Source organism: Suricata suricatta, chromosome 2, assembly GCF_006229205.1.
Source record: "Suricata suricatta isolate VVHF042 chromosome 2, meerkat_22Aug2017_6uvM2_HiC, whole genome shotgun sequence".
NCBI lineage: Eukaryota > Metazoa > Chordata > Mammalia > Carnivora > Herpestidae > Suricata > Suricata suricatta.
The window spans coordinates 52,789,650-52,799,673 of record NC_043701.1 but is presented as its reverse complement, the minus strand read 5'-3'; the positions used below and the strand labels follow the sequence as shown (position 1 = coordinate 52,799,673).

General features: G+C 36.9%; 1 non-coding gene across 1 annotated transcript; it reads right to left on the bottom strand.

The window, feature by feature from the left end:
• Positions 1 to 8,970: 8,970 nt before the first annotated feature.
• LOC115286072 lies at positions 8,971 to 9,115 on the bottom strand. The gene has a single exon (XR_003905836.1). It is a non-coding gene; the product is annotated as a U4 spliceosomal RNA (small nuclear RNA).
• Positions 9,116 to 10,024: the final 909 nt, after the last annotated feature.

Genomic DNA, 10,024 nt, shown 5'->3' with positions numbered 1-10,024 from the left:
ATACTTAACCAGTTACTGCCAACACTACAAAGAGCTAATAAGCCAAACTTCTATAGGCAAATATTGGCACACCTCAAAGCTCTTGAGGCTGCAGAGGAATTTATTGGAAAAAGACAGGTTGCTTTGATTCTCCACTCTAAACTTCCCTGCACACCTAACTACCAACATTTTTGCATGACTGGCATTTCTTATAATGACTCCCAATCTTGAGATGCTGTCATCCAGGCACACCTTCATAGTATTTTTCTTCCAACCTCTCTAATGATATAGAAAATTTAGATGTAACATTGATTGCAACAACAACTACAATATGCAGTGGACCAACACAGAAATGAATAGGCTGATTCCTGGGCAATATGGCATGATGTGATTCCTTATTCCCAAAGAGCCATCACCTGTCTTAAGTTTTGGAAAGTGGAGTACTTTTATATATCTCTGGCTATGCCTTTGCAGAATCACTCTCCAAACCACTCAACAGCAAAGATGGATTAGGAGCTCATCATGATAGTTCTCCCATGTAAACTTAAGAAGACTAAAAAAATAAAAGGGGGAACTGTGGGGAAATAGGTTTAAGAATTCCTTATGCTCGGGCGCCTGGGTAACTCAGTCGGTTGAGAGTCCTACTTCAGCTAAGGTTGTGATCTCACAGTTTGTGAGTTTGAGCCCTGTGTTGGGCTATGTGCTAAAAGCTTGCTGAGAAACTGGAGCCTACTTCAAAATCTGTGTTTCCTCTCTCTGCCCTTCCCCTGCTTGCTCTCTGTCTCTGTCTCTCAAAAATAAGTAAATGTAAAAAAAAATTCTTTATACTTACATAAATGGGTTAGAAAAAAGCTTAGTGTGGAAAGCCACTGCCATTGGGTGAAAGTGCCTAAAGTTAGCTAGTGAGATGTTATAATAAGATCCAAAGTGACTTGTTATATCACTTGCAAGAAATTACTTTTAATCTGGCAGTAATATACTATCATACCTTGATCAAAAACTCCACTTGCCCCCCCAGATCCTTTGCTTCTTACACACCCAAGTTAATGATTGCTATCTGATTGTTTTCTTCATGTTCATGACATGTGTAAGCTTTAAAAATTTTTTTTAATGTTTATTTATTTTTAAGAGAGAAAGTGAGAGAGAGAGAGAGAATGAACAGGGGAGGGGCAGAGAGGGAGAGAGAGAAGTAGACACAGAATCTGAAGCAAGAAAGCTCCAGGCTCTGAACTGTCAGCACAGAGTCCGATGCGGGGCTCAAACCCACTAACCATGAGATCATGACCTGAGCTAAACACAGATACTTAACCAAATGAGTCACCCAGGTATCCCACCATGTGTTTACAATCTTGAGTGTTCAATAAATAAGGAGAGGAAACCCCTGCCCAGGGCTCTTTTCTCTTCTCAGACATTAGCCTCTCTCATATTTAATTCTGTGTCCACTCTCTTGCTAGAAAAGAGAGAACTCCAGACTCATAGTCTGAGACAGTACACATTAAATAAATACAATTTTAAGTTGTCAATGATACCACAATAATTTTGGAAAACTATTTAAACATACACAATGTGGAAAAGTGATGGGAGAAAAAGATCAAAGAGAAAAATGGAAATAAAATAAAAACTTATATCATATGTGGAATTAGAGTACAAAAAGAGAGGAAAGACAGATTATTTTTAAAAATAAGCTAAATTTGGGGTGCAACAAGTCTGTAAGGCCTAAGCTAAATCCAAGATTGAAGATGGGATTAACATCATTGAAGGTGTTGATTAATATTAGATAAAGATACTGCCTCATAAAATATAGGATCAACTACCAAAATAAAATATGTCTTTACCAGTGAGGGAAAACTGCCCACAGTAGAAAATCATAAGTCTCTGTTGTCCAGGTATAAATATGCATAAACTCTAGAGAGAAAGAAAATAAAATTCCTAACAGGTTCTATTGACCTTAAAAAAACTCAATAATTTAAAGATTAATTTCCCCACTGATTTATAGTCCTATTATAATACCAATAATATTATTTTGCGGAAATCAACAAACGGATATTACTGATATTAAAATTATACGAACATGCAAATAACAAGAAATAACAGGTAATCACGAAAAAGAATAATGTTAGTACAAATATTGAGAAATTAGAAAAATGGAACAGTTGGATGTGGTCATAAGACTGAGTTCAAGCCAATGAAATAGGGGCAGAGGTAATTGTTGCCATTTGCAGGCCTGGCCTCTAAATTCATTCAGAAGAGGCTGCACATAATTTCTCCTCTCTGATTGGCTGCCTAGATTCAGAAGAGCAGGATAATTTAAGGCCAAGAGGATGGTTGAATCACTAGGTACGGAGGGTCAGGGTCTGCAGACAATCATGTGAACAGACAACACTTGCAAGCATCAATTTTCATATCATTGTGACATAAGAATTGAAATGTTTTCAGGCACCGTGATTTTGGAATTATTTCTTACAGTAGCGAATGCAGCTTAAACAATACTCAGATTTGTTCACAGGCTAGGCAGCTGCTGCATAGCCTTGTGTTTCAGGCAGAGAATCTCTGCCCACAGCTCCATTCATTAGAAGCTGTAATTTCTTTTTCTCTTTTTTAATGTTTATTTACTTATTTTAAGAGAGAGAGAGAGAGAGAGAGAGAGAGAGAGAGAGAGAGATCTGTAGATCTGTTTAGGGGCAGAGAGAGGGAAAGACAGAGAGAGAATCCCAAACAGACTTCACACACACTGTCAGTTCAGAGCCCTAGGTGGGGCTCGAACTCATGAACATGCACACATCATGACCTAAGCTGAGATCAAAAGTCTGATGCTTAACTGGCTGAGCCACCTAGGTGCCGCTAATTTCTTGTTCTTCAATTTTCCAATCCAATTACATCTCTGGAACCCTGGCTTCAAATATTAATTGGTATTATGTTGCTTTGTTATATATAAGATTTACATACCAGTTTATCTCATTTTTGAATCTGTCATGTTTTTTGAAGTAAAAATTTATTTAAATGTACGCATCACTGATATACATTGGCCACTTCTGCATAATCTCACCATTATCCCAAAGTGTTTAATATTTTTAGTTTTCTAAGTCAACTCACAAGTTCTTTTGTAACATGGCACCAAGTATAAGTTTATTCTAATTTAGAATATGTTCTTAGTTACTAATAATAGGATGGGTTCAGGTGAGTTTAAACAGACAAGGTATCTGGTAATGGATGTGAGATAAATTATAGAATTATAAAGTAAGTTAAAAGGCTTGAGTTTAAGTTTTCACAGGTAATGCCCCAACCCAGGTCATCACATGTTGACGTTACCACCATCTGCTGTGGCTGGACATAAAATGCCAGAAAATTGTCTCTGTTGCAATTGTTCCCATACTATATATGTCACCAATTCTCCATTAGGAAACTTACCTTGGATCACCACCACCAAAGGCCAGTTCTACATAGAGCCTTTTTCTCCATGTTGTTCATATTCAAATGAGAAGTGTACCTGATGTTAACAGATTGATGTAACGTATCTACACACTTGCTATGAAGTGCGCTAGGAAATGTAATTGAACAACTGATTCTCCAAGGGAAAAAAGACTAGGTGTCTAAATCATTGTCCTCTCCTTTAATTTATCTAACACATTTTTATTTGTTTGCTTGCTTTTTGCATTTAGTTTGAAAAACTTAACTGAACTTCACAAAGCCTTCTTTTACTTATCGCGTGTGCACTACTCTGTTGTCCTCAAACACTATCCTGCCCATTATTCATGCAGGTGTCCATATTTCTTTGAGCAGAAAGAAACTGGGTTTGTTTTCTGATTATTGAAATGAATTTTCTTCATTATGGTTTCTGAAGAGCCTCAGATAGCCAATTACCATTTTGGTATTATTATTACTGTTATTTGGCTTCTCTGAGTTCATAACTGAATGCTGAAGTAACATTAATGATGTGAATCTCACTGTCAGCAAAGATAAAATCATGTCTGTGCCTCATAGACTTGTCCTCTCCCACTATAAAGGACAGGGTGACTCAGCCTTCATGTTTACTTCTTTTCTGAGAGGAGAATGGGCAACTCAAGTGAGATCAATCTTGACCTTGGCTCAGATTCAACAGATCCTAGAGATTGACAACCTCCTTCTGGGAGCAGGGTCAGGTCCTCACCTTAATCCTCTTATCCTGTTGTGCTGATTCCTCTTGGGGATCCCATTGGGAAGCAGATATTTACCAATTGCATCAGCAGGGGCATCAACACAACCACTGTCCCAGACTCCCAAATCTTGGAGTTTTGTGAGCTGATTTAGACAAGGTCTCCTGGAGATGGTGGATGAAGGTGTTGGTCCCTCTTGTATAAATCGCTTGTAGTCCTATTGTTGGTTGCCTTGAAGGGCTTTCTATATTTTTATGAGTTAAACATAGTATATAAAGAATACTTTTACCAAAAATCACTTCCAAAGTTGTATCTTAAGAATATTATAGTACTATGTAAAATTTGTGTAAATATATTTACTGAGGTTTTCTTAATTAAAGGTATTGAAAAAAATCTGTACATAAAGAATGGCACATATTTAAAGAAAGTCTGATATAACCCTGTTGGCTCAATTTAAAATTATGTTCAAGAAAAATATGTTGAGTTTCTGGAGAAATGATATGCTATAACCTCAACCATAAAATCAGAATGATAAATGATATGCACACTATCTTTGAAGAGATGCACCATATGTTTTCCAGACTTGAAATGCTTTTTCCTTGTTTTCTTTGACACCCTGTCTCATGATTTGCCTTCCAAATTCAGGCCTCCTATTTCCCTCTTCTCCTTCTTACCTCATATTCAAGTGTAGGTTGTCCGTGGAGCTCATCATTTCTCTCACTACACTTGCACCCAATGGAAAAAAAACTTAATATCACACACTCTCCTGAGAAGAGGAATTTCCACAAGTCTCCCTTTAAACAGTCTTTAATTAAATGAAAACAACGAACTGAATCTCCTGGACCTTGTGACAGTAAGGGTAACCTTGGGGAAGCCGACCATCATGAGTGACACAGAGTAAAAGTTTTGTCATAGCATTTTCCATTACACAGTAATAGAATCAGTGCACACATGTGGGTGTCTACAGGTGCTGTCTCTGCTTGTGGTAATGGGCTTGAAGTTGAGGTAGGACTCAGAGCCAATAGTCAGGAAGATAACGTAAGTAGAGAGACTGGAAAGTGAGCACAAGTTGGAAACTAGAGAGAGAAACAGAGTCTATTTGCCTTTATCTATAATTTCCAATATCAGTCATGTGTTTAGGGTCACAGAAAAGCTAAAATAGGGGACCCCAGGCAGGTGCAGTTTCTGCAAGGAGAACCATCAGATTGGTCTGGTGCTCTACAGTGATTTTTTAGAGCACACACAAAATGACTGTCCCTTTTTTTTTTTTTTCTCCCTGCAAGCCTCATCCACATTTCTATACAGGCCAAAACCCTAACCTGGACTCCTACAGGCAAGGAGTTCTGGGAAATGTAGTCCCAGCCTAGCTCAGTTCACAGTACAGAACCACCACAGTCTTCCGACATCATATGATACTGGGATATAAATTGTATTCTATATAGAAAGGAAAGTATAAAGAACTAGAATGTTTTCAAACCAGAAAGCTAAACAGTGAATTCATTTACTGACTGACCAGGGAAAGATAAAATAAGATTAAATATGACTAGGCTCTGTTTTTTGTCATCAGTGACAGTTTCTTCTGTTGTGCTCCTTGATACTGTGCACAAAGAGATAAGGAGGATTGGCTTGTCAAACTGTGGTACTCAGAGCCTGCCTCTCTTCTAAAATGAAACCCAGAATCTTTGTTTGTAAGAAAGTCAAAGTTGAAAACTGTGGTTTAGATAATTGGAGCAAGTCTTAAATCACAGCTCCTGTGGGTATAGGGATCATTCATAAACTGTACATATTGGCATCACTTTGTTCTTACTGGACTCCCAAGAAACACGCTATTCTGTTTTTTCTTCCTGTCCTTATTGCATGGTGTTTAGGAATTTAGACTCCTGTGTCAGACTATCTGTGCTAGCATCCTGGCTTTGCTGTATAAATGTGTGGCAGATGACCATGACCTTGAGCAATTTTCTATGACCTAATTTCCTAATAAGTGAAATCATTTCACTTATTTGTGCTGTTGGGTTGCTGTGAGAATGGAATGAGTTAAAGAGGTAAATCAGCAGAAGAAAGAGACGCTGGTATACAGAACGTCCTCACTGAGTGTTAGCTTTTATTTTCACTCTCGAACTTGAACTGAACCCTCTCTGCCACTCACTGTTTGAGCTTGGAAGATCATCCAGGGCCTGGCAGAGCTGTTAAACTTATTGTCTCTGCCTTCCAGTACATTTTTAGCAACACTGAATTAAGTAAAAGTGCTTCGGACAGCTCTGGACCAATTTGTAGTTGTGTGTATCTTTGACATTAGGCAACCCTGTCCAATCTTAGGGTTTAATTACTATAAACATTCTGAAAATTCCCTAATGTGCTTTTCCATTTTGAAATCTGGACTTAAAATGCTCCCCAAATGTTTTCATCTGGAAGGTCTCAGCAGTGCCTCAAAATGCAGTATTTTGAAAATAAAAGTCACAAATGGGACCACCACCATATGATATGTTTTTCATTATACATATATATATATATATATATATATATATATATATATATATATATGTCACTTATTTTGAGATACAGATAAAGAGAGAGTGTGACCAGAGAGGGGGCAGAGAGAAAGGGGACAGAGAGAGAGACAGAATCTCCACACTGTCAGTGCAGAGCGCCATGTGGGCCTTGAACTAGCAAATTGTGAGATCATGACCTAAGTCAAAGTCAGACGCTTAACCAACTGAGCCCCCCAAGTGCTCTAATATCTTTTTCTAGTTCAGTAAATAATATGATCCAGTTGCTTATTCGAGACACCTGGATGCATGGAATTACTTTGCTTTTGCTACCGCCGTCTTGTCCTTGTTTCTCTGTTTATTTTCAGGAGCCCTATGTTCTTCTGGATTTTCAATAGTCCATCTTTATTGGTTCCTTAAAATCATCAGTAAAATATTTGAGTTGTGGAAATTGCTTTCTACATCCTGTTTCTTGTTCCTCACTTAGTTTCATGATTAATCAAAAATTGAATTTGTTTCTTGTTTCCTTGCCACAACTAAAATAGTTCATTCTGGGGTCAACAACAAACTACCAGTATTTGATTTCAAGGGACAGTTTTTCAGCCCCTTCTAAACTGTTGTCTTACCAGGAGGTGAGATTCCTGACTGTACCCTCCTTTTTGAAAAGTGCCCTGTCTTTGTTTTCTGACTCGGCACTCTACTAGTTTTTCCTCTCCTCTTTCTTCCTTCCTTCCTTTCTTTCTTCCTTCCTTCCTTCCTTCCTTCCTTCCTTCCTTCCTTCCTTCCTTCCTTCCTTCCTTTCTTTCTTTCTTTCTTTCTTTCTTTCTTTCTTTCTTTCTTTCTTTCTTTCTTCTTTCTTTCTTTTCCAGCCTCCATTTCAGGATTTTCTTTATTCTACTTAAAAGTGAGTATTTCTCAAAGGTCTCTCCTGGGTCCTAGTCTCAGTTTGAAAAAATCCACTGTCTATCTCATTTATTCATGTGTATTCTGTATTTATATATATGCTGACAAATTATAAGTCTATATCTAAGACATAGTTTTCTGAGTTTAAACCCACAGTTAAGTTGCATCCTGCATGTCTCTATTGGGATACCTCATTCATGCTTCAAATTCAACAGGTCCCAAATGGAGCTTGCCATCCCTTTTTGCCTCCAGTATTTGCTCATTGACCAGTGTTTCCCATTACAAAGGAAGGTCCCATCACTTTCCTCCCTCTCTCCCCTCTCCCATAGTCCAAATATCAGTAAGTTCTGCCATTATACAAATTGAGTATTCTCAAACCTGTTTTTGTTTTCTTTTTATATCTGTATCTACAACTCAAGGTAATTCTATCATCATCTCCCTTTTATTCACTACAAAATCTTTACCTTTGGAGTTTTACCTCTGGTCTTTCTCATACCCACTGATACTCTATACAGTAGTCAAAGCGATTTCTTCTTAACTGAAAATTTTTAAATTGCAACTGCTTTCATAAATCTTTCAGCTCCTTTTCACTTATATTCAGGTTAAAAAAAAAGTCATGTTCACTGAATTGATTTGCATTTTTAAAAAAATTTTAAACTGAAGGGGCACCTGGGTGGTTCAATCAGTTAAGAGTTTGACTCTTGATTTTGGCTCAGGTCCTGATCTCATGGTTCATAAGATCAAGTCTTGAGTCAGGCTCTTTGCTGATAGTGTGAAGCCTGCTTGGGATTCTCACTCTCTGTCTCTCTCTGCCCCTGCCTCACTCACATTCTCTGTCTCTCTCAAAATAAATAAATAAACATTAAAAAATAAAGGAGGAGGCCCCTACTCATTTACTACAACCTCATATTGTACTATCCCCAGCTAATATTATTCTGTTCTATCCTGAAATGCTTTCACTTGTATAAGCTCACTGATCCTGAGAAAGCTCATCCCACATGTTTTTGTCTGGCTAATGGTTGGTGGTCTTTCCACCTACCAGTTGCAGTGGAAGGTTTTCCACGGATCTCTAGAAATGTCTGTCTTTGTATTGATTCTTACACTGAATCTTGAACTTCCCCTTACATAACACAAAGCAAACTTTAATGTTAGTTTTGTTTAACTACTGGTCTTTACCAAATGATTCTAAGAATGAGGAAGAGACAAATCACATATCTGTTTTTCATTCTATAAATCTCCACTGCCAAGCCCAGAACTGGTATTTAGTAGTGACTTAAGTATTGATAGTTAAATTAATAAATGACTACTTTATTTCCTACTGTCTCATTGTCATCCACTTTTTCTTTTAACTTGGTCACTTTACTGGCTAAACAATCTACTAAGAATATTGTAAAGTAGTTAGAGATTCATTAAAAATGTCTCTGGTCCTTCATTTTAATGGAATAATTGTGGAATCCCTCGATAAAACATGATTTTAATTATATTTAGGAGTTATACAATACTTATTAAGCTACTGAACTTTGTTTACTTTTAGTGTACTAACAGGTTTTCAATTAGCAATAATCGCGCCTCGGATAAACCTCATTGGCTATGATACTGCCACTGCACACAGCTACTAACAGGTTTTAAAAACCATGAATCAATTTTGAATTTTATCAAATAGTTTCTCTAAAGTAATAAAGCATAATGGCAAAAACCTTCTGCATATTTACTAGTTGTATAAGTTTGGGCAAGTTTCTTAATTGCCTTGTGAATAAATTTCCTTATCTGTAAAACGGACATCATTATAACAATTAAAGTGGATAATACATGAAATATGTTGATATTTAATATTTTATTGAAGAGGTAGTCCCAGTAAAAGCAAGGTGTAGAGCATGGTCATGACAATGAGTGGATAATGTTCAGTAGCATCGATAGGAATTAAAGCTGAGTTGATCTAAGAAAATAACACACATCATTGGTAAAGGTGATGAGAATCTGGGACATTTTCCTTGTTTGGGGGAGAGTAACTTGTCTCAATGTTTTTATAGATAGTTTGACATTATCTGTGAAAAATAAAATGGGCCTAGCCTTAGTCCAAGATTTCTAGAAATTCACTCCTTAGAAGTAACTATTTTCATACATTTCAAAGATATAACTTAAAGCTTACCATTAGTCAGATTATTTAAACTTTTGGAAAAAAAAGGTAAAAATATGGGTTTGTAAAAGCATGTTATGTTGATGTAATGAATACTGGGCCTCTTTGCAAAGTGCAGAGCAATATGCTCTTGTAAAAAAAGGAAGCCACACTATTTTATTAAATACAAAAGCAATTTTGAGTACATTATATTTTGCTATGATACTGATTTGCAAATACATCATGTATTATAATGAAACTTGTCACCATGTCTTTCATCCATGCTTTTACCAGTCGATGCTCAAAGTATAAAAATATCTGATCCTGTCACCCACTTATTTATAGTGCTGCATGACTTCTCCTTTTTAGGATAATGAAGATAATACTTGTCACAATTTGTGCTTCAC